The following is a 24739-nucleotide window of genomic DNA, read 5'->3' on the forward strand; positions in this document are numbered from 1 at the left end:
TACCGACCCTCTTTATCTCTGTGCTTTAATCTGGTCGTGTAGTTCTTTACTGACTTGGCAGATCCCTTTGTATTTCCATGGCTAGTTTCTGGACTTTTTGTGTGTCCAGCTGTTGCTTTTAACGGAAACGCTCATGCTTCTCTGTGGTTATGTTATCCTGGGGCACAGTTCATCCATTCTGTCTCCAGCCAGAAACATCTCAGAAAAACAGGGCCATTTCCCTCGTTTTCTTCACACTACATTCAAAGAATCATCCAACCCTATTTGATTAGGCTCAAGTGTGAAGGCTGGAGAAGAGAGGTTTTTTTCCCTATAAATTCTAAGCTTTTGCTCCAAACCACACAGAAAAGGCCTAAATTATACGTTTAACAGTGTTACCCCGGATGCCGTGGTCCTGACCCAGGCTTGTATGTCCTGCAGCCTGGTGCGGCTCCATCACACAGGCACGTGAGTGGCTCTCCTCCATTCACGTCTGCAGCTAAACCACAAAAGCAGAGCTTAGCCCCCAAGTGTGGTGCATGCATAATTGATGGGCCTTAAAGTAAATGGCAGGCCGGCTTTGTCCTAACAAACCAAGCAATTTCCCCAGAAACAGGTTTGTTTATGACAGACTGAGATCCACTGGAATCGATGAAAGGGAACCGTGGGCCAGGACCCGTGAGGCTCGCGCTGGAATTCAGCTCCAGCAGCATGTCCGGGCCAAGTCAGAGTCCCTTCCTTGCAGAATCTTGTCATCACCGGCGCTCTGAGCCCTCATGGAGGCCGCATTACATCAGGTCCCCGCTGCGAGTTGGCCAAGGGAACAGGTGTGGCCTGCCCACAGCAAGAGCTGAGCAGTCATCCACTGACTGAGCCACGGTGCCCACGGCCACTCCAGAGCCAGTCCTGCTCCGGGGAGCAGACAGTTGTGCACACGCATGTGTGCGTGTGCACACGTGAAGTTCTGGGGTTTTCCAAAGTCCTTTGTCTCCTGTCCGTGGACAGATGCTCCAGTGTGACCACTAAACTCTAGTTTTTATGAGCAAGATTCTCCTAGATAATCTGCCGTTGAGGACATTCGCCATCTAGACAGCTTTGGGGGAAAGCGACTGACCTTCTCTTCCAGGGTTCAACTGCTTTTCTCGTGTTTGAGCCCTGCTTGGTTCTGGTGACTTTCCTTTTGTGTAGATTTACAGAGGTAGGCGTTGGTGTGCAGCTGTGTGTGCATCAAAGCCGACTGTTGGGAAGGGCCCAGAGTTTGAGGTTCATTATGGAGCCTGACGAGAGCTTCTCACCAGGTGACCCACCGCATTTCTTTCTGACGTCAGTGGACAACTGCTTCCCCGAATGTGAGACGCATCCGTTTCTACGTGGGAAACGGCACCTGGGGTTTAGTGACATTGCTAGTTTCGGCCTATTTTCTGTCCTGTTCCAACATCCCGTTTCTCTGAATGTGAAGGGCACGAGATGGCATTTAGCCAGCACAGGGGTAAGAGTGCGGTCTGCAGTCGGGCACAGCAGGGCCGCAGCCACGCTCTGCCCGAGTCTGGTGGGCAGCGTGGACAAGGCTTGAGCCTCCCCTGCTCCATGTCGCCGTCTGTGACCGCGATCCCTCGAGGAATCGGGTGATGAGCTACGTCCCTCACGGAATGCAGGTCAAATGAGATAGCCCGTGAAGTGCTGAGCACACGATAATCACGAACTGAATAAATATGAGGCTCACTGCGTGTCATTTCCGAAGAAGGGTTAGACACGTGATTAACCCTGGCTACACATGGTCACTCAACTTGAAAAAAACAAAGGAGCAAATCTGTTCGTGTGTTCTGCTCACGGTCATGCATAAGAAATGTACTTATTAGTCAAAAGGAATCCCGAGTTTTAGTGTTTCCATGGCAACAGAACAACAAACACTGACCCAGAAATAGGAGGAAAGTCAGAAATAAAATTGTCCTTTAAAGGCATCTCTGACCGCCTCGTGCAGGGGCAGGGAGCAAATGCCACCCTCCCCGTGAGGCCGCCCGCCGACCTGGGCGGCGCCTGCCCTCCTCGCTCACCTTCCACCTGCCGTGTCCATCTCCTTGCACACCTGGATCAGCACCTGGCGCGTAACAGGCGCTCAGTCAATGAATGAACGGAGCTGAGGAGGCTTGGCTGTTGGCCTGTGACACTGGTCCTTCGCCAGCCCACCGGATATGCTCCGATTTTCCTGCTGGTACCCTGTCACCAAACATTAGAACAGCAAAATGTAAGGAAAAATTAGAAGTGAGAAGTTACGTGCTTTCAGTGTGACACAGGGGAACATTTTGTAACTCAACCTCTCTTGGCCCTCTGGAAGCATCTTGGTATTTAGTGTAAGAATAAGGAATCCAGATTTTCCCCTAAGTTAAAATGATAAAACACACTACTTTAGGGTTAAAAATGTAGCTGTTTTTCCTGAGAGGAGAGCTTGAATTTCTAGATCACTTCTGTATGGGATTCCTAAAGAAATCACTCTGTGAAAGTTTGCCGTTTAATTTTTAGCACATTTGCATGGTTCCCGCAGGACAGGACGGTGGGCTAAAGAGAGGCATTGGTTCGGTGATGATGGTGTAGATCCTCAAGGGGCACCAAGTAGAGGTGGCCGCGTGCCGACACCTGCCTGGCTTCCAGCTGCTGCCCAGGTGTCCCTGCGCTAGCGATGCGGTGGTCCTGTTGTGAGCATTCTGTGTGCGAAGAGGTCGGGGCCAGGGACATGGAGCCTCCCAGAGACGCCCTGAGCACATTCCTGCCGCTAACTGCCCATCTCCCGCTGGAAGCACAGGCGTCTTGGGGGAGGGCTGGCGCCTGACCGGGCTGATGTCCAGCAGAGCAGGTGTGTGAGGGCAGCCCCTTTGCCGTTCCCTTCACACCTGCAGCGGAGGCGCCTGTCCTCTGCAGGCACGGGGCCGCGGCCGCGGGAATTGGTGTCAGGATTGCTTCTTGGGGCTTGTGGCTGCACGTCCTGGCTCTCAGTAACCCCACTCGGCACTGCGTGCCATTCCTTCATCCTCTGGCACCTTTCCCTCGCGCTCGTAACCAGGTCTGGTGTCGACAACACAGGGCAGATGCGAGAATGGTCTGGGGCTTCCTTTATCTTTCCTTTTCTGTCTTGTTCTGGTTTTATTTCCTCCATTCATTTGGGAAGCGTGTGCTGATGGAAAGATAGTGTGATCTAAGGTGAGGAGGCCAGCGGTGGACCCTCATGTGGGGGTGAACCACCCTGGATAGTTGGAATATAATTTGAGTCTGAGCTTTGGACACTCTCCAGAGGGCTGCGGGCTGATTTATGTTATGTTCATAACTAAAGAATGATTACGTTTCTTCGGTGTTTTTAAATGAATGACATTTCCAAATGACATCTGCCACCAATATTACATGGAACCACCTCTGTGGCCAGGCAGGGTGTGGCGGCCCCTCCCGCCCAGGCTGACGTGGCTCACAGTCGCCGCTGTGGGGATAATGGACGTAAAGGAAGGGGCCGCCTTCTTGCAAGTGCCCTCCCTCCGCCGGGAGCACCATGCTGTTGGCCTGCCATGGGTGCCACCTTCCCGTGTGAAGCTTGGGGAGGAAGGAGCTGTGTATCCTAGCCCATCTCCCAGGTGCTTTCATTTTTGGAAGGCATTTTTCTCTGTGTAAAATTCTAGATGGAGATTTTTTTCTTTTAGCACTTTACAGCTGTTACTCTGCCGTCTTCTGATTTCCACTATTTCTAATAAGAAGCAATTGCTCATCCCGATCATTGTTTCCCTCCCTATGTCTTTTTTTCTCTGGCTAATTGTAAGATTTTGTTATTCCTTGCCTTTTATTTTAGCAGTTTGACTATGATATGAGCAGGTGTTTTATTTTTTATTGACTTACTCTTGCCTGGTTTCCTTGATCTTGGGATTGGTACATGTGGTCAAATTTGGAAATGTTTTGGATGTTATTTTGACAGTGATTCTTTGCTTGTCCAAAATTAGGTTCCTAAACCTGTGTTCTTCCTTATAAAATCCATTTTTAGCAGGCACCCTGGTAAGTCAGTTTACCAGAGCCACGCCCACCCAAATCTGAATCTGAGTGGGTTCCTCATCCCCCATCCCCCATCCCCCAGGTGAAGTCCTTCAGCGGGAACCCTGTCAGGTCAGTCACCCCTGATGCTTCCCCTTTTCCTGCCAGCCTGCCTGCTTCTTGGCTGTAAACCCCCACCTGCCCGTGACCACACTGTGTTCAGCCCGATCTCTTTCCCTTATTGCAAAATCCCACTGATGTGGGTCCTACATCCACCATGATGGCCCTGAATACAGTCTGCCTCACCATCTGTAACAAGGGAATCGAATGTTCTTACCTTTTCAACAAAGTCTTCCAGTGTTTTTACGTGCATCATCCCCTCTCTCTCCCTTCCAATCTCTCTCCCTCTCCTCTCTCTGTCTCTGTCTCTGTCTCCCTGTTGCTTTCTCTGTCTCTCTTTCTGGGACTCTAACTGCACATCTGTGGATCACGTGATATTTTCCATAGTCATTTGAGTTCTGTTCATTTTTCAATACATTTCCTCTGTGTGTTTCAACTGGTATGATTTATATTGGCCTGTTTTCAAGTTCACAAATACTGTGTTTTGATGTTGTGTATCTGTGTTTAAACAGAGGATGATCCTGGTCGATAAAGTTTTGATTTTAGATATTATATTTTTCATGTCTAGAATATTCTTTTCTTAAGTTTCTAAATCTCCTACTCTTTCCTGTAGAAACTTTAACACATTTATCATAGTTATTTTAAAGCCCTTTTTACTAATTGGAACTCTGGGTCATTGGTGGGTCTCCTTCTATTGACTTATTCTCCTCTTAGCTAGAAGTCACATTTGCCTGTTTCTTTAGCAACTTTTGGTCGTACACTGGATAGTGCAATGAGTGATGTTGTAAAGACTCTGGCTTCTAACTTTTCCTGAAGAGCGTGGAACAGTGTTCTGGGACAGTTGAGTCACTGGTGGATCATGAACTTGTGAGGCATGGTTTCACAGTTTGTTAGGACAGACCTGTTTTATTTTTCTCGTAGTTTTGGAACAAATCCCTTAGCACTGGCTTGTAATCTTTACCTCTAAGGCCTAGTTCCTCTGGGGTTTCCATGGAACATGTGTATTAAGCCTTTGAACTTGGTGAGATCTGTGCTCCAGACTCCCTGTGGTTTGCAGCTGTGAGAAGGGGCACAGGACAGAGGGCACCTCCCAGCTGAGCCAAACCCACTGCTGACACAAAGTATGAACAAATCAGCTGATCATTTTATGCCACTTACTTGTGCTATGATGCACTTTGCAGTGATAGATAACTGATACACTGTGGGTGAATATATTTCAACACATTCTAATATGCTAATTTGAGTATCTTTTTTTAAATGTTTATTTATTCATTTTTAGGGGGTGGGGAGGGGCAGAGAGAGAGAAAGAGGGAGAGAGAGAATCCCAAGCAGGCTCTGTGCTGTCAGCATAGACCCGAAGCAGAGCTTGAACTCACGAACCTCGAGATCATGACCTGAGTTGAAATCAAGAGTCAGACACTTAACTGACTGAGCGCCCCAGGTGCCCCTAATTTGAATATATTAATGCTTTCAAAGTCATGATGTGTCCACTAATTCCGTGCATGTCATGGTTTACTTAGCAGTGACTGTTCTTTCTTACTTAGTATACAAAATAGTCATACATTTTCAAGCAATGGCTTCTTAGATTCAGTGAAATACAGTGAGTTTGGTCAATTCTGGGCTAAAGATAGTTAAAGAGCTTATTATACCACAGGACTCCTCGGAGATTTTAGTAGGTTAATGTGAAGTGTGAATTTCCCAAAGGCGATAGAGTAATAAGGTGACAAAAATAATATATAAATGATATGTACACATGCACATATAATACTATGTGTAAATAAGAAATTAAAAGTAATATAATAAATGAAAATTGCTCAACCCCCAGGTCCACCTCCCATCACTTCTCCTTCATTTAATGCACTAACCTTTCAGGGATGGTAATATTTTGAGGACCCTGGTTCAGGCAATTGGGATCTAACATCCATTTTCTTGCATCAGACCAATCGATTACACTGGTTTCCTCATTTATGGCCTCAAATGCCAGAGACCATATTCCAAAGATAGTGGTCCAGAGAAAAGAAATGAAATTTGGAATGGGAAGGTAATGACTTGTTTAGAACAAAAACCACAATGTACGAATCTGAAAGAGAAAATGCAAAAGTTGGTAATTTTGTTGTTAAATATTTTCAAACGTGTTCCCTCCGGCTGACACTAATTGAAGCTTCTTTATTAAAAATGGCACGCGGACCCTTAAGTATCTCGAGTTCATCACAGGTCTTGTCAGTTGGTGACAGGCATAAGCTCACGTTCACAGTGGGAGGAAATTAAAGTTAGCTGCTGGAAGAGGAATCCCAAAGTGAAGGCATTTATATCCTAGATTAATGAGAATTTAACAACATAATATTAAAAAACGATGTTCCTGGTTAACTTCCCCATGGCCCACAAATTGTATTTCTAATTTCTAATTTATACAGTAGTATTTTTGTAAGCATTGAAGACTCTTCTGATAATAGAAAGTAAATTATATTAAAAATTAAGAATATTAGCATAGGAAGGCACTGTCATAGTCATGTGGTGAATCTCTTCAACAAAATCCCTAACTGGCTTTCCCTGAAGCCTCCATGATGAGGAACCCACCGTTTCGTTATACAACAAGCCTTCTTTACTCAGTTGAGGTTTTTTCTTTATTATTGCAACTTATTTTTAAAATGGTTTACTATCTGTTTTTCTGTTATAAAAATAATTCCTGTTCATGAACTATGGAAGATTTAGAATGGCCGAAAGAAAATGCAGCTTGGAGACTGACTCCCTGACAATGTTCTCATTCACAGTTTGGTGAGTGGTTTACGGCTGGCTGTGTTTCCTACACTAACTGTGTGTACTGATTTGTTTTTATACCCTTATGCTACAATCTAAACTTTGATACAGGCTGGCTCGAAACTTTCCCTTTAACAGCTCCACACATCTTTTTTTTTTTTAATATGAAATTTATTGTCAAATTGGGTTTCCATACAACACCCAGTGCTCATCCCAAAAGGTGCCCTCCTCAATACCCATCACCCACCCTCCCCTCCCTCCCACCTCCCACCAACCCTCAGTTTGTTCTCAGTTTTTAAGAGTCTCTTATGTTTTTGCTTCCTCCCTCTCTAATCTTTTTTTTTTTTTTTTTCCTTTCCCTCCTCCATGGTCTTTTGGTAAGTTTCTCAGGATCCATATAAGAGTGAAAACATATGGAATCTGTCCTTCTCTGTATGACTTATTTCACTTAGCATCACACTCTCCAGTTCCATCCATGTTGCTACAAAAGGCCGTATTTCATTCTTTCTCATTGCCATGTAGTATTCCATTGTGTATATAAACCACAATTTCTTTATCCATTTATCAGTTGATGGACATTTAGGCTGTTTCCATAATTTAGCTATTGTTGAAAGTGTTGCTATAAACATTGGGGTACCAGTACCCCTATGCATCGGCACTCCTGTATCCCTTGGGTAAATTCCTCGCAGTGCTATTGCTAGGTCATAGGGTAGGTCTATTTTTAATTTTTTGAGGAACCTCTACAGTGTTTTCCAGAGCAGCTGCACCCAGTTTGCATTCCCACCAACAGTGCAAGAGGATTCCCGTTTCTCCACATCCTCTCCAGCATCTATAGTCTCCTGTTTTGTTCATTTTAGCCAATCTGACTGGCGTGAGGTGGTATCTGAGTGTGGTTTTGATTTGTATTTCCCTGATGAGGAGCGACGTTAAGCATCTTTTCATGTGCCTGTTGGCCATCTGGATGTCTTCTTTAGAGAAGTGTCTATTCATGTCTTCTGCCCATTTCTTCACTGGATTATTTGGTTTTTGGGTGTGGAGTTTGGTGAGCTCTTTATAGATTTTGGACACTAGCCCTTTGTCCGATATGTCATTTGCAAATACCTTTTCCCGTTCCATTGATTGCCTTTTAGTTTTGTTGATTGTTTCCTTTGCAGTACAGAAACTTTTTATCTTGATGAGATCCCAATAGTTCATTTTTGCTTTTAATTCCCTTGCCTTTGGGGATGTGTCAAGTAAGAAATTGCTGCGGCTGAGGTCAGAGAGGTCTTTTCCTGCTTTCTCCTCTAGGGTTTTGATGGTTTCCTATCTCACATTCAGGTCCTTTATCCATTTTGAGTTTATTTTTGTGAATGGTGTAAAAAAGTGGTCTAGTTTCATTCTTCTGCATGTTGCTGTCCAGTTCTCCCAGCACCATTTGTTAAAGAGACTTTTTTCCATTGGATATTCTTTCCTGCTTTGTCAAAGATTAGTTGGCCATACTTTTGTGGTCTAGTTCTGGGGTTTCTCTTCTATTCCATCGGTCTATGTGTCTGTTTTTGTGCCAATACCATGCTGTCTTGATGATTACAGCTTTGTAGTAGAGGCTAAAGTCTGGGATTGTGATGCCTCCCGCTTTGGTCTTCTTTAATATTACTTTGGTTATTCGGGGTCTTTTGTGGTTCCATACAAATTTTAGGATTGCTTGTTCTAGCTTCGAGAAGAATGGTGGTGCAGTTTTGATTGGGATTGCATTGAATGTGTAGATAGCTTTCGGTAGTATTGACATTTTAACAATATTTATGCTTCCAATCCATGAGCATGGAATGTTTTATATCTTCTTCAATTTCCTTCATAAGCTTTCTATAGTTTTCAGCATACAGATCTTTTACCTCTTTGGTTAGGTTTATTCCTAGGTATTTTATGGTTCTTGGTGCAATTGTGAATGGGATCAGATTCTTTATTTGTCTTTCTGTGCCCACATCTGATGGTGCTATAGACTGTGTCCTCCCGAAATCCAAATGCCCAAGGTGATGGAGCTGGGAGGTGGGGCCTTTGAGCGGGGATCAGGTCATGAGGGTGGAGCTCTTGTGATGGAATTAGAGAGCCCACTTGCCCCCAGACACTTCTAGAACCCAGGAAGCAGGTTCTCAGCTGACACCCAATCCACCAGCGCCTTGATCTTGGCCTTCCCACCTCAGATCTGTGGGAAATGCGTTTCTGTTGTTCGCAAGCCCCTCCACTCTGGTGTTGCGTCCCTGCCACCGAGCCCGCCGAGGGGTTCTCTGGGAGTGCACGTTCTCTGGTAGCCAAGTGTGTGACCTGAGACCACTGGGGCTTTGCTCTGCGTGTGGAGCCCAACGCAGAGCTGTCTGCTGACGCTGCTTCTGGCCATTGGGGAAAAAGAAGTTGATTTGGGGAATAAGACCATTTTTCCTGGCTTCTGGTTTACTCTCTGTCACACATGATTGCCACAGCAATAACTCATTCCCTTGGTGAGTTTATGCCTGCCCGACCCCACTGCCCTGGGCCTCCCTGGCCGGCGTTCCTGTTTATTCCCAACCTCCTGGAGGCCTGGCTGCCCACCATGCGCCCGCTTCCACTGGGGTTCACCTCTGCCATCTCCCCGTGCATCAGGAGACCCCACAAAGGCCGGTCCCCCAAAGCTGTGTGGCCTGGTGGCAAGGCAAGGGACAGACCGCCCTCCCCCAATTCGCCCCACGCCCGGTCACTAGGCCCGAAACAGCTCTTCTGAATGTGTCTTGAGTGGTTCTGGCAGCTTCCACTTTGTGCAACTTCCTCCAAGTTGCCTGTGAAATCGCCTATAACTTCTGCATGGCTGGTAGTTTTGTGGAGACTGGAGAGGATGCTGAGAGTATGGGTGCGATGTCAGGATCAAGTCGGGAGGGACTGCTGTCATTGGTGTGTGACAACATCTTGTCTTCTGCATCTTTCTTCCTCCCCCCCTTCTGTTCCCGATGTTCCCTCAGCAGCAAAGGGAGCCTCCTGTGGGCAAAGGGAGCCTCCCGGAGAGAGCACGCAGGGCCAAGGGGAGAGGGCTGCTTGCCCAAATGTCTGAGGAGCTGCTGTGGGCCACCCAGCACCTATGTCCTCGGCTCTGGTCTGTAGGACAGAGAGAGGTACTGGCACAGTTAACGGTGAGTCAGCTGCGGGGAGTGTGGAGGGTGTGTTGAAGAGACGTTGCCTGGAAATGGCCTTTTCTCTAAATTTCTCTCCTCAAACCCTTGGCTCGTGTGTATAATTTGTTTATAAAATGCAATGCCTGATTGAATGGGTCACATTTTGTTTAATGGGTCAGATTCCCAGCAGGGACACTTGGCAGTCTCCACTGGGGCATTTGAGAAGGGGTCACTTCTGAGTGCGGAGACCCTGGTGTGAGGGCACGGGCGGCCTGAGGCCATCTGGCTGGGACTCAACACCCCACCTCCCTTTTCCTGCCCCGAATGTAGCCGCGGGCAAGGGCCGGGCGCTCCCACTGGCCACCCCAGGCAGAGAGCGGGGATGTGGGGGGGTGGGGAGGTGCAGGCGGGCCTGGAGGGACAGATGGGGATGTGGGTGAGGTAACTTACACCTGCCTTTCTCCGTGCCACCTTCATGTTCCTGTAAGTTGAGGCAAGTTCCTTGTAGAATAAGCCACACGAAATCATAGAGACCATACTTTCCAATCCCCCCAAATTAGGCTCTTTCTGCAAGTATCTTTAGTCTTGCGTGTAGGATGCGTGCATCTCCGTGGCTCCAAGTGGCAGAACGGCCACGGCGAGGGGCTGGACGTGGGGTTCTTGAGCTGAAGCACAGTAGATGTGCAGATGGGGGCTAGTCAGGAGAGGGGGGAGAAGACCCGCCGAGAGGAGGAACTGGACACATTTTTCCGTCAGGAGTTGGTCTCCAGGACGGGGCAACACCTGCTCCTTGGGCTCGCAGGCCAGTCAGAGCAAGAGGGGAGAAGGGCTCCGACCCTCCTTGACCCTCCTTGACCCTCCTTGGCCCCTCATGCTGCTCCAGCACACGCTCAGACCCACGCGAGAGCCGTGCAGGTTGGTGGACGGGTTGGGAAGGGGGTCAGAAAGGGGAGGTCCGGGGGTGCAGTTGAGAGGGCAGATGTGCTGGCAGGAGGCTCTCACCCCCCAGGGCACGGGCCCGTCGTCTGACTGAGGAGAGGGGGGGCCCGGAGCAGGAGGTGTGCCGGCAGCACGGCCATTCCGGGAGATGGGCCTACGGGGGCTCTGACTCGTGGTGTCTGCTGATTTCCAGGCTGGTCTCCAGCCGCCAGGGTCCTGTCACTGCCTGCTTAGCTGGGAAGAGAGCACAACGGACTCTCAGTCAGCAGCGTCTGGAGATGAGCATTGCTGCGGTACTGTTGTTTAACCCAAGTACCTTGTGTGTTGTTTTCTGTCTTTTTCGTCTTCTTCAAACCGGAAGAGTTTCTCAGTCTTTCATGTATTTATTCTTCCAGGTGAACATTAGATTTATTTTGCTTCAGGAGAGGAGTGGAACTTCGTCCTTTGTTTGGAATCGTGTTAAGGTAGTAGATTTATTAGGTTCTATTTGACATCTTTAAAAAAATTGTTTTTAATATTTTTTTCTGAGAGAGAGAGAGAGAGAGCACGAGCAGGAGAGGACAGAGAGACAGAGAGGGAGACACAGAATCCGAAGCAGGCTCCAGGCTCCCAGGTGTCAGCGCAGAGCCGGACATGGGGCTTGAACCCATGAACTGCGAGATCACGACCTGAGCCAAAGTTGGACGCCCAACCAGCTGAGCCCCCCAGGCGCCTCTCTATTTGACATCTTCAACATACAGAGTCTACCCAACCGTGAAGGTCATGTTTCTTTTTTTGTGGCGCTCAGTTAAGTCGCATCATTTTTTACCAACTTGTTCACAGCCAGAAAGACCAAGGCAGAAATTGAGGACGAGCGTGGTGGGCGTGGGCTGAGCTCGGACGATGCCCCAGAACCAGGGTGGCTGTACATGCAGGCCCCCACTAGGCCCCATGACTTTCAGTGTTGGAAACGCACTCAGAGGGCAGAGGTGGAGGAAGTCAGGCTGCCCAGGCACCCCCGTTTTAACCATTTCTAAGGGCACAGTTCAGCGGCATTAAGTGCATTCACACTGTTGTGCAACCATCACCACCACCATCTCCAGAACTTTCCATGTTCCCAAACGGAGGCTCTGTCCCCTTTAGACACTAGTTCCCCCTCCCCCTCCCCAGCGCCCACCCTCTGCTCTCTGTCTCTATGGATCTGGCGGCTCCTGGGACCTCAGATAAATGGAATCACACAGTATTTGTTTTTCTTTTGTGACTGGATCATTTCGCCTGCTATAATGTTCTCGGGGTTCATCCATGTTGTAGCAGGTGTCAGCACTTGCTTCTGTTTCAGGGCTAAATACTATTCCTTCACATACGTGCATATCACATCTTCCCTGTCCGTTCATCTGTCGATGGATACGTCGGCTGCTTCCACGTGTTAGCCATTGCGAACGATGCTGTGTGGATGGGAGTGTACAGATAACTCTTTGAGATCCCACTTTCAGTTCTTTTGGGTATAGACCGGCCACATGGTCATTCTAAGTTTAATTTCTGAGAAGTGGCCGTGCCATTTCCTACGGTAACTGCCGTTTTGCATTCCCGCCAATGATACACCAGGGCCCCAGTGTCCACATTTTCACTGGTACTTACGTTTTGTGGCTTTCTCTGGGTGAGCCATCCTAGTGGGTGTGAGGTCGTACCTCACTGTGATTTGGATTTGTATTTCTCTAGTGACTACTGATGTTGACTATCTTTCCCTGACTATTGGCTGCCTCTATATCTTATTTGGAAAAATGTCTCTTTAAGTCCTTTTCCCATTTTTGAACTGTGTTGTTGGCTTTTTGAATTGTAGGAGTTCCTTATATATTATGATTGAGGGCTTATTTTTTGATCCAATAATTCTTAATAGTTTTGGGCACCATATAACCAGATGCTACCGTTCTTTCGGGTCAGTCACTGGCAAGGTTAAAGCAGGTCCCTTGATGACTTATCCCGTGTTTCTAGATTCATTAACTTGAGTTCATCTTTTAAAATGACAGCAATGTTATTTTTCTTTTTATAACAGAAGGTTAAAAAAACTTTAATGAAATCTCCGGCTTTAGTGTTTCCAGGGCCAAGTGCTACCCTGGAGTAAAATGTTCGAGCACAGTGAGAGATCCCTGCATATGTGAGGGCACCTGGGGGGCTCAGTCAGTTAAGCGACCCAGGTCATGATCTCAGGGTTGTTAGACTGAGCCCCATGTCGGCTGAGCGCGGAGCCTGCTTAATTAATCCTCTTCCTCCCTCTCTCTCTGTCCCTCCCCGAGTTGCACACATGCCTTCTCTCTCACACAAATTAAAAATAAATTTTAAAAATTTAAAAAGAGAAATCCATGGATATACAGAAGTTTCTTTTCAAAGGCTGGACCCCATGTGATGGCAGAGTGGAAGTGTTACAGTGGTAACATTGTATCATTTATCGGTTGATACATCTTGTAAACATTTGCTGGAAGCCAGGAGAAACCCAGAGTAAGGACAAGAGATATTCGCCAAAGCAGCAGCTGTGTGCTGAAGAGTGAAACAGTGTCAGCAGAGGGACTGATGTTTGGACCTGCTTTCCCGGCAGCGGGCTGGCAAAGAAAGCCAGAGGGCAGGGGGAGCGGAGGAGGTCCCTGCCCTGAAATCCGTAGGAAAACCACGGGCCCCGCCACGCCTCACCTGGGGCTTCCACATCCCAGGGAATGGATGTTTGCAAAAGATGCACATTTACTGCCCTGTTTCAGAAAGCCTTTCGACCTGCTGTAACAAAAGTCAACATGGACAGTTTTCTGTGCGATTTCCCAAGAGACGGATGGAACATTCCCTGAGAGGCCAGCACACAGAGGACCTGCTCTCCCATTCACAGCCGAGGCTCACCCAGCACTGGTTTCCCGCCACATGGGGAAGAGCCACATGCTCTTCCAGGGGGTCTCGCTTCGCCCCCTCCATCGAGGCTGCCGTGTGCAGGAGTGAATCACGCAGTCTGACTCCTGCTCTTACAGCCCTTCCCAATAGCTTATTACACGTACCTTCTCAAACCCCTCCAGGATCTAGGCACAGGAGGAGCTCTAGATGGGGATTCAGAAACACCCCTGTCAAGCCTCGTTTGGTTCTTGAAGATTCTGAAAGGCTCATTTTTGCAAGGACAGTTCTGTGATGATTTTCCTCCCTGTGACCAACTCTGCGGTTCTTATAGACCAAACTTCGCATTATTTTCCACAGATGCTGCTGGATGACAGACAACAAGAAGGACATTTATAATTAGTCCAATCATCTCTAACCTTCTTGGCCGAGCACTGCCTGCGGTGACCCCACAGAGGCCTGTGAAAATTCAGACGGAAACCATAGCAAGTATTTTGCCAAGACCTTCCTTGCAGAGTCCTTATCTCTGTTCTAAGAGAAAGCACAGACTTGAGAAAGACACCCACGTGGGGAACAAATGAGCCCGAAGAGGGCACACGCGTGGTCTACGGGGAGTCCACACCCTCCCGCACCTGTGTAGCCGGAGCACAGATTCGGGCCCGTTCCCCAGCCTCTGGTGGGGACAGAGTGGGCTCGTCAAGGAGGACAGGGCTGTGGATGGCACCCTTGAAGCTGACGGCGGTGCTGACCTTTGTAAGACAGATTCAAAGGGGGTCATTCCTATAGGGACGGGGGGCCCGTTGGACCTGGCCACTCAATATATTACTACTCTTTCATTAGGCAAGGGTGTATCGATGACCACAGTGTGCCAGGCGCTGTTAGGCCCCACAGACACAGGACGGAAACCTGTGGAGAAGGAACCAAATGTTCTACCGGATGACGTTGCCGCTCTGTCTGGGTCGTCTGGCCACAGGCCGCAGAAGCATTAGCCCAGTTTCCCAGCAGGTGGCCAAGGTTTCCAGATAATTCTGCATCACCGCATGGAGCCTCAGACTGTGATGCCCAAGCCTGGACCATCTACTCTCCGGATTTTATAATCATAAGGATAAGACACACTTCGGAGAAGTGCAGAAAGGGCCACCATGAGAGCTGGGAAGCCAGTGTAGAGCATGGGGTCACAAAAGGCCTGTGGTGGGCTGTCTCAGGATGCAGGAGATGCCTCCTGGAGGCGGGACCTTCTGAGCAGGCCCAGGATGAGGGCAGGTGGGTGGAGCATGAGGGGTGAGGGAATGTGAAGGAACCGTGAGATTTGGGGCCGTGAGAGGTGGGCAGGGGCAGATGGGGGGGGTGCTGTGTGCAGGGCTGAGGACCTGGGGCCACCCCACTGGGGACAGGAGCCTTGGGAGAGAGTTAATAGTGAGGCTGTTAATTTCACTGGAATTTCACAGGCTTTTTCTAGAGGTGAAGGCAAGAGAGGCCTACCCAGTCCAGGTGGAAAGCACTGAGGAAGAGACCGTGATGCTTGTTCTGGGGAGTAATTCTCCTGGGAAAGCTGCAGACTGACATCCATACCCCGTCCTCAGTGCCCCCCAGACCAACATGGGGTGATGCTCAGATTGCTTGCCAAGATTATCTGACAATATTTAATGCCCCAGTGGAACTGGTGGTACTGGCTGTGCCCTGGAGTCTGGGGTCCAGTGGAGAAGTCACGGGGCCACGTTGAGAGGACAGGCTGGCTCCGTGTTGCCCAACCTAGGTGGCCTTCCTGGTATGTATCTGAGGCTCTGCTCCCCCACTGCTCTCTGGACCCAAAGGATGACCCCGGGACAGTCTCCAGCGTCACACCGGTGAGCCCTCTACTCAGACTAAGTCCACACGTGGATATTTGGATTGGCCAACTGGCTTATGAGGTTTCTGCAAGAAAGTTCTTTAGAAAGTTTGGCAGATCTAAGGGTGAATATAGCCTCTTCACCAAAACCCTTTCCCAAACCATCAACTCCAGATTTTGTGGAGGTATTAAAAAAGATACTGTGGATTCCTGACCACAGAATGTTAGCTTAAGAGTGTTTAGAGGTTTGGTCTAACTTGCTGATTTTTCTGGTGAAGAGACTGAGGCCAGACTGTGGGCAACTCTGAGTGCATGGCCCCATTGGTACTGGAGGCCACCCCAGGAACCGGGCCCACCATACTAGCTGCCCTGAATGTAGGCTAATTTCTGGTCCCAAAGTTCTGAACCAAGGTATTGACGGCCTTCTTGTTTATACTAATGAAAAATCGGGAAGAATGTAAGGGTCCCCCAGTATGGAGGGAGTGAAGTAAATTCAGGTGTGATCTTTCTAAGGGGCAGGAGGCAGGCACTGAAGTCCACACAGCTCTTCTAGGATGAAAACCCTTCTGTCTGTCTCGTCATAGACATATCCTTAGTGCCTAACACAGGGTCTGGTGCTTGAGAGACGTTACTAAATATTTACTTCCGATAATGCTGGCAGAAGAGTCTGCATGCAGAATCTTTTCAAGAACCCAAAGCTTCAAGTGGCAAAAGTCAACAAGGCTGACTTGGTATTGGGCCAGAGTTCCCCATAGGTTGTATGGCCCCACCCCCCAAACTATAGCCACTGCACTCCTGGGAGGAGCCAAGAGAGGATGGAGAGGAGAGGAAGGGGCCTCGGAGGCAGAGGTCCTCAGGGGGAAAGCTTGTTCTCTCATTTGAACTTGTCCTTTTAGCATTTGAGCGGCCCCCAGGCCATACAACTGATTCGCACACTGTAGAGAACATGGGGCTCAGTCAGCTGCAGGGGTCAGATGTCCAGGTCTCCCCAGGGATTCAGGGTGCTGAAGTACACACTGTGCCTTCGGCTGCAGTCAGTGTCTTCTCAGTACCGCTCCCACGCCCCACCAGGAGCCACAGTCTCATTGCTCAGCGTGACCACCCGCGTTTCCCTCTCCACACCCTCTCTGGACTGCCTGGGCATCTTCTGTGTGTTTTCCTCCATAGGGTAGCTCTCTTGATGGCAACGCAATTGCATCAAGATGCTAATGTTGGAGGTAGAAGGTGTGAGCGGAGTGGTCAGCCCCAAAGAGAAGACAGGTTTGTTAGAAAAGTATAAAGGGCTGGCCCCACGGGGACCCGTCCCTGAAGTCCAAGGCAGAAAGCAGCTCTTGCCAGATGCAGAAGGGTTCTTGGTTCTCTGTGATTGTCCTGCTCTGTCCTGTTCATTAAGGCAGAGCTCAGACTTCATGTGTCTCCTAAATGAAGCTGGGATTTTAATCACCGAGGGAATGCGTCCACACGGATGCCCAGGCAGCTGAAACTTTAATGTGCTCCTTTAATAAAAAATTAATGTTACGAGTTTAATTAAGTGTTCATAATGAATATGCAATTAGAAAATCGCTCGGAGCATTTGGGGACCCATTGCTCAAAATTTCATGCTCTGGTACATTCAGCTCTCCCTCTGAGAGATGTGAAGCAAGTTATTCAGACTTTGGGCCCATGTCTAACATTTTTCTATTTGTCAGCCAACTGCTCCAGTGGCTTCAGAAATGACATCTTGCTATTTATTAAACAAATATTTATTGAATTTTCTCAAGAAGAAATATAATTATACTTGAATTATGGTCTTTGTTAAGTGGTTTAAGTAGGCTTTTAATTAAGCTCAGTAGATGACAGTTCAAAACTCTTTGACAGCTACTAATATTCTAAGGAATTATTTGGATTGTGATTGGGGAAAGCGACTTTACCTTTGGTGCAAAAGGCAATTTAGAAATGTACATATTGGTTTTTGTAGAGGGGAGGACAAGAGGAACATCCATCATCTATCCATGATCCATCATCCACCAATCAGTCATCCGTCATCCATCCACCCATCATCCGTCATCCATCCACCCATCATCCGTCATCCATCCACCCATCATCCGTCATCTATCCATCCATCATCCATCATCCACCAATCAATCATCCAGCCAGCCATCCATCCATCATTCCCTGCCATCTATTCATTCCCTCCTTTCCCCCTCTTTCTCACCTAAGCTCCAGAGCTAAATTTTCTATTGTTTGCTGATGATTTCACTAAATGTTTTAAAGGCTCTCAAAGTCAGCATGCCCAGGCAGAATCCATTATTTTCTTTGGTGATGGATTCTTGCTCTGAAATTCCTAGTCTCATTGAATGACACCACTATCCACTTAGCTGTCCAAATTCAAGGGTAAGGAATCATTTTGGACTACTTCTGCTTATCATCCACACAAGTCCTGTTGATTCCACCTGTTGTACTCTTTTGACTCCGTCTCCTCATCTCCACCGACTCATTTGGAGCCCTCCTCATGGGTCCTACAGATTCCCAGGGCAACATTAGATTATGTTACTTTCCTTGCTTAAAATCTCCAGTGGTTCTCAGCACAAAATCCAGTGTAAAACAAGTGGCTTCATGAACTGATCCTGTGTATATTTATAGCTTTATTTTTCACTGTCTGCCACATGCATCCTGTGATCCATTCAGTCAACATTTGACAATATTTTCCGAGCCTCTGCTATAAGCGAGGTTGCTCTACAATGAACAGGAGTGAGTAAGACAATCCCTGCCCTCAAAGGTGTTGTAGCTGAGACCTCAAAGGTGGAACTATCTGTGGATCCCTTGAAGATTTGTGCGGCGTGGTCACCTGGAATGCTCCTGGGACCCCTCTCCTGCTTCCTCCATCTGGACAGCTCCTTCTTGTGTTCTAACACTGTTCAAGTTGTCCTCTTTGGAACCTTCCCTCTCATACTTGCGGTTCCTCTGGGCTCCTGCAGCCTGATGCACATTCACGTTCCATAGCACATACATCACAAGTACTGACTTTGTAAGTGTATGCTTATTATATTACGTTGATAGGCTTCCCACGGACTGGAGTTTGGTGGCCCTCTGAGAATTAACCCGAAGGCTGTCTTAGTGTGGATCAGAGTGAAGACGTGTAAAGTGACCTTATAGACAAAATGTCCCAGGCAATGTTTATGTGTAACTTGATTAAAGGCTAATATAACCAAAGAAAGGGCTCATCTGTCAAAAGGGGAAAGACAGGGATTTGTTAGCCAAGAAAACCATGTAAAGGAAGGAGCCCAAAGTGACCGTGCTGCCCATGGAGAGGAGCTGAGATCACTCAGCTGGAAGCCTGGGTCTTGGACCCAATACGTCCCTGGAGAAGGTTGGGCTCTCCTGGCACCTGCCATCCCGGTTACCTTCAGATTCCTGGTTTAGGTCCTTGGCTGCAGATTCCCAGTCTCATCTCACACTGCCTTTCCATGGATTAGCCTAGAGAATGATGCATCGCAGGCTCTGTTCCACTCTGACTGTCAATTAATTCAGTGGCAATCTGGTTTGTGTATATGTCTCTTGTGAATCTGATCTGGCAACTTTGTTTTTCTAAGGCTTATTTATGTATTTTGAGAGAGAGCCACCGCATGGGGGCCACAGAAGCATGCGCGTGGTGGGGGGAGGGGCGGAGGGAGTGAGAGAATCCCAGGGAGACTTCACGCTGTCAGCGCAGAGCCCGCAGGGGGTGGGGGTGGGGATCGAACTCACAAATGATGAGATCATGACCTGAGCCCAAATCAAGAGCCAGACGCTTAACGGACTGAGCCTCCTGGGCGCCCCTGACTTGGCGGCTTTGTGAGGAGGGTAAAAGCCAGAGGGTAAACTTGGACTGTGAGTTCCAATCAGAAACCCTACTTTTGGGAGCTGCCCTCCCACGTGCTCCCCGCCTGCATCCACGTGCCGGATCCTCAGGGTCTTCTCCGTGTTTAGGACGTGGTCCTGCAGAGAGAGGGATCAGGCGGACGGCCGTCGTTTCACTCCCACTCCAGGCTCTCCCCAGGCTTACCCAGTGCTTAAATCTCCTGCGTGTATTTACAGCATCACCTGTACCCTGTGCCGGGCTCCCTCTGCCCCGGACCCTCCGCTGTGGCCCCATCAGGCGTCTTCCGTGGGAGTCTCTGGTACGAGGCCTGCCAGAGGCCTGCGTGTGGAAGGGCATTCATATTTCCTGGACCAACAGGAGGTATTTGTTTCCACATACGTCCCTTAAGTTCTCAAGGAAAACTGCTTGCTGTCTGAAATTCTTTCGAAATATAAATGTGAAATAAAACCCCTTTTCCTTGACCTGAAACCTCAGAGCAGGTAAGCTAGCCGACACTGGGGCAGCAGGTCATGTATGGAAACTGTCTTCTGTGTGCGTAAGGCCCTACTCTGTCTCATTCATGTGGAAATACCGATGGGTCTCTGGACGCGTGTGCTCACCCACGGCGTGAGGTGTGGTGGTGTCGGCCTTGGAGGGGTTTGTGACCTTCTTTAGCCCCCACTTCCCACGTGGGGCTGAGGGAGGACTTGGGGAGATGATGGCTGGGGTAATGTTCTCACCGACACATAGGACCACATGCACTGGCTTCCTTACATGATGCCAGAAAACCGACGAATGGCAAATTCTAGTCTAGCCAGCTCCCCACGGTGCTGTTCATGACCACTGCGGTCTGATGCAGTCCTGAGCTGGGCTTGCTGATACAGTTTTCCAGTGACTTCGTGTGATTGGATGGTACTCACGAGACATTCCTCCCTCTGCCTGGCCGTCCCATGGGTCACATTTTCAAAGAGTCTCCTGGAGAACACAGTCCCTGGGAAGGTTGCAGCTTGCCGATCTTAGATTTCTTGCCTAGATTCCTGTTAGTTTTGATTCCTGATTTTCCCTTCGTATTATTCATCCTTCAATCCTCTGTCCTGATGGTCAGGGTCCATGATTTCAGGTCCTCTCCATTCTCCAAAGTCTGTCCTGATGGTCAGGGTCCATGATTTCAGGTCCTCTCCATTCTCCAAAGTCTGTCCTGATGGTCAGGGTCCATGATTTCAGGTCCTCTCCATTCTCCAAAGTCTGTCCTGATGGTCAGGGTCCACGATTTCAGGTCCTCTCCATTCTCCAAAGTCTGTCCTGATGGTCAGGGTCCACGATTTTAGGTCCTCTCCATCCTCCAAAGTCTGTCCTGATGGTCAGGGTCCACGATTTCAGGTCCTCTCCATTCTCCAAAGTCTGTCCTGATAGTCAGGGTCCATGATTTTAGGTCCTCTCCATCCTCCAAAGTCTGTCCTGATGGTCAGGGTCCACGATTTCGGGTCCCCTCCATTCTCCAAAGTGGCGTGAATTGTATTTGTTTAGCAGTTGTTATCTGTGTAGACACACCATCATGGAGGGGACTTGAGTCCCTCCTGCAGCCAGAGCTGAAAGGTGGGATTCCCACTGTGTCTGTTTGGCCAGTGACTTGTCCGTGCTGGATGCCCTCTGGGAGGGGCTGTGCAGGTTCGGCGTCGGTAGCAATGTCTGTGCACATGACATCTTGCTGTGCTGAGACTTTTCAAACAGAGCTCCCCGGAGAAGGTTGGTTTTAGAAATGGATCAAATAATGTTGGAAGAGCCAGTGAGCATGCAGCAGCCCTGTCTCCAAAGCCGCGTCAGCCGTAGGCCCGTAGGCATGGCACTGGCTGCCCTCACGCCATGAATGTGCACAATAGTCATTCCTGTCCCAAAGAGAAGGTGGCATGGGCCCCACTCTGACCCCTGTTGAGGATGGGTGGGATGTGCTCCTGCCAGGCCAGGAACATCCATGGAAATCACTGGGAATCCCACCCCCTGGCGGGCGAGGGTGGTGGGGAGGTGGGGCCCTGGGAACCGTTTTTGTGTTAGGAGAGACTTCCATGTGAGGCTGCTACTCGGATACTCCCAAACAAAACCAGAGCCCCAAAGGGGACGCAGGTACATGCATGCACAGACCGTGCTTTGGCGTGGCAGGGGCAGTTTCTCATGGGCACACACTGTCCTGCAGTGTCCGGGGTCTGGGTGGCTCCCCCTCCTCGCCTGCAGTGCTCCTGCGGGTCCTCCCCTGGGTCTCACCTGGGAAATCGGGACAAGTCATACTTGTTTTGAGACAGGGCGTCAGGGAGGGAGACCTAGGACCTTGCAAGCCTCCCATCTATGGTTGCAAGCAGTTTTCAGAGAAGAGCCTCTGGATGTGTCAGTGTTTCCTGCTCACTGGAGCTGGGGACAGAGGAGGGCTGCGTGCCCTGTCCCCACTCCCAGCAAGCTGGTGGCAGGGACCACGGGGAAGTAAGCAAATCTCTTCAGGAAGAGCCAGATATCCAGCCAGGTTGTCTCGTGCTTGGGTAGCTTTTCTGCCTGGTCATTGTGGCAAAGGTTGATGAATGGAGTTGGAAGAGTTGATTGCTTGGTGAGTATGTTTTAAAATGGATTTTAATTGTTGGTGTTTTTTTTTTTTTTTTTTTTTTTTTTCCTGCTTTTGCCTGAAAGGTCTTTTCTAGCAAAGTTTATAACTTTAGAAGTCTGAAGCAAAATCAGCACAACGGGAAGTTCCCTGCAGTAAACAAGCATGGTGGGGGAGCGAGGGGTGTGGGGTCCGGATGCGGACACCGCCTTCTGCCACACTGTGTTTGAGGGTGGGTGGTCCTCCGGGCTGTTTCCCAGAATTCCTAGAGTCCAGTGGAGTGACACTGAAGACAGGAAGTGAGTTAGCTAGAACGGTTTCTTTGTTTTGCACTAAAATGACCTCCGCTGCTGGTGCTAAGGTGTGCTCTTGTGCTGCTGGAACCTGGAAAACCACCTACAAAGCGCAGTGGGAGCTTTGTCTGCACTTGGCCTCCATGCAGGTCGTACACATTTGGGTGTCACATCCTCATATGGCACACGTCTGTGGCTGCACCGTCCACGGGCAGAGAGTTCCCTCGTCGCCTCTGCATGCCAGTGCAGATGACCCGTCTGTGTCCCGCCCCAATGGATGCGGCTCTTGTCCCCTGCCCCTCCTCCATGCCGACCCCCCCTTCTCTCAGGTATGTCCGTCAGACCATCAGCACTTCCCACGCAGTTTTCCTTCTTGAGAGTTCGGAAGGCACGCAGGCTACACTTTTTCAGCATCCTTGGGTGTCTGCAGAGAGGATCTTCGGGCTTCCTGGTCTGTGATGTTGGTGGAGCTGGAACACGATGGTCATTGTGCAGCCTGTCTGATAATGAAGTCTGTAAATAAGGTAAACGCCAATTAGCAGGGGACTGGTTAGGCCAAGCCTCAGCAAGCCCTGTGTAAATCGCCAGATAGGCAGGACCTCAGCCATGTATGGTCCCTGCTTTGACTCCTTGTTTTCGTGTTTGCCTGTGTTTTACAACCATTAAAAAATGTAAAAACTATCCTCAGCTTCCAGAGGAATGGTCCTTGAACTAGATTTTGCTTGAGGACCTGCTAGGTTAAACTGTGCTATAGCCATACAATATGACCCTATGTTGTCATTAGAGCAGTTTTATGTGACAGCATTAAATGAGATGGCAAATATTGATGCCATGTATTTAAATGAAAAAACATCAATGCATGTCACAAAACATGGAAAATACAATTTCCGTTTTTTAAAAAAAATGTTTATTTGTTTTGAGAGAAAGAGAGAGAGAGAGAGAGCGTGAGGAGGGAGGGGGAAAGGCAGAGAGAAGGGGAGAGAGAATCCCCAGCAGGCTCCATGAGCCTGACTCGGGGCTTGATCTCACCAATGGTGAGATCGTGATCAGAGCAGAAATCAAGAATCCAATGTTTGACTGATTGAGCCACCCAGGTGCCCCTGATTTCGATTTTTCAAGAAGAACCCCTCCTTAAAAACGTTTGTGTACACGGGTGCCTGGGTGGCTCAGTAGGTTGAGCGACCGACTTTGGCTCAGGTCACGATCTCACGGTTTGTGAGTTCGAGCCCCGTGTCGGGCTCTGTGCTGACAGCTCGGAGCCTGGAGCCTGCTTTGGATTCTGTGTCTCCCCCTCTCTCTCTGCCCCTCCCCCACTCATGCTCTGTCTCTCTATGTCTCAGAAATAAATAAACATTAAAAAAAAATTTGTGTACAAATATGCAAAAAAAAAAAAAAAAAAGACTGAACAGAAACCCAATCTTAACACCATCTTTGGATTGAGGCACTGCAGCCCAGCAGGGGTCACTAATGCGCGAGGGGACACCTGCACTACAGAAGCCACCGTGGAATGAAACATCGGCTGGCTTGTCTCTGTCTGCTCGGCCGCCCTAACAGAACACAACAGACGGGGTGGCTTGTAAACAACAGACACTTACTGCTCACAGTTCCGTAGGCTGGAAGTTTGGGCTCTGGTGAAGGCCCCCTTCTGGGTTGCAGACAGCTGCCTTCTTGCCGTGTCCTTACATTGTGGGAAGAGAGCTAGCTAGCTCTTGGGGTTCCTTTGATGGGGGTGCTGATCTCATTTATGGTCCCCTCCCCCCCATAACCTTGCACCTCCCAAAGGCCCCACCTCCTAACACGGTCACCTTGGGATGAGGGTTTCAACGTATGCATCTGGGGGAGACACAGTCAGTCCATGCACACCCCTCCATGTTAATACTTATTGTCTCTAGTTCTGGGCCCCAGAGCAGAAAGTCTGCGTTTGGTTCCTCTGAGCCTTTGAGAAAGACTCTAAAGGATGTTGACTTAGATCCGAGACACAACGGAAATTTCCTGTGGAGGTCGTTATGGATTTGTGATTCAAATTTAAACATGGTGTTACCTCATCAAAATAAATTCAGTATTGGCCAACGGTTTCAATATAGAAAGTGAAACCAAAAAATCACTAGAGGAAAACATTTTTTTGGTATGTGGTAAAATCATTTCTAAGAATGACAGAAACCATGAAGTTCATAAAAGAGAAGATTAATAAATACATCGACTGATGAAAATAGAAAACCGTAGAACAAAAATGCCATAAATAACATCAAAAGACAAAGTATGAGATGAAAAATATCTGCAACACATAAGACACAAGTGTATTCTCCTTAAATGTAAAGAAAGCTCAGATCTATAAGATGGACAATGCACTCGAAAATCAGCAGAGACTTAGAAAAGACAGTTCAGGCAGGGAAATACTGCTGGCCAGTCAGCACGGCCAAATTCACAACTTCACTACTAATTCAAGGA

This window comes from Panthera pardus, unplaced genomic scaffold (genome assembly GCF_024362965.1).
Source record: "Panthera pardus isolate Hobbes unplaced genomic scaffold, ASM2436296v1 HiC_scaffold_9, whole genome shotgun sequence".
Taxonomy (NCBI): domain Eukaryota; kingdom Metazoa; phylum Chordata; class Mammalia; order Carnivora; family Felidae; genus Panthera; species Panthera pardus.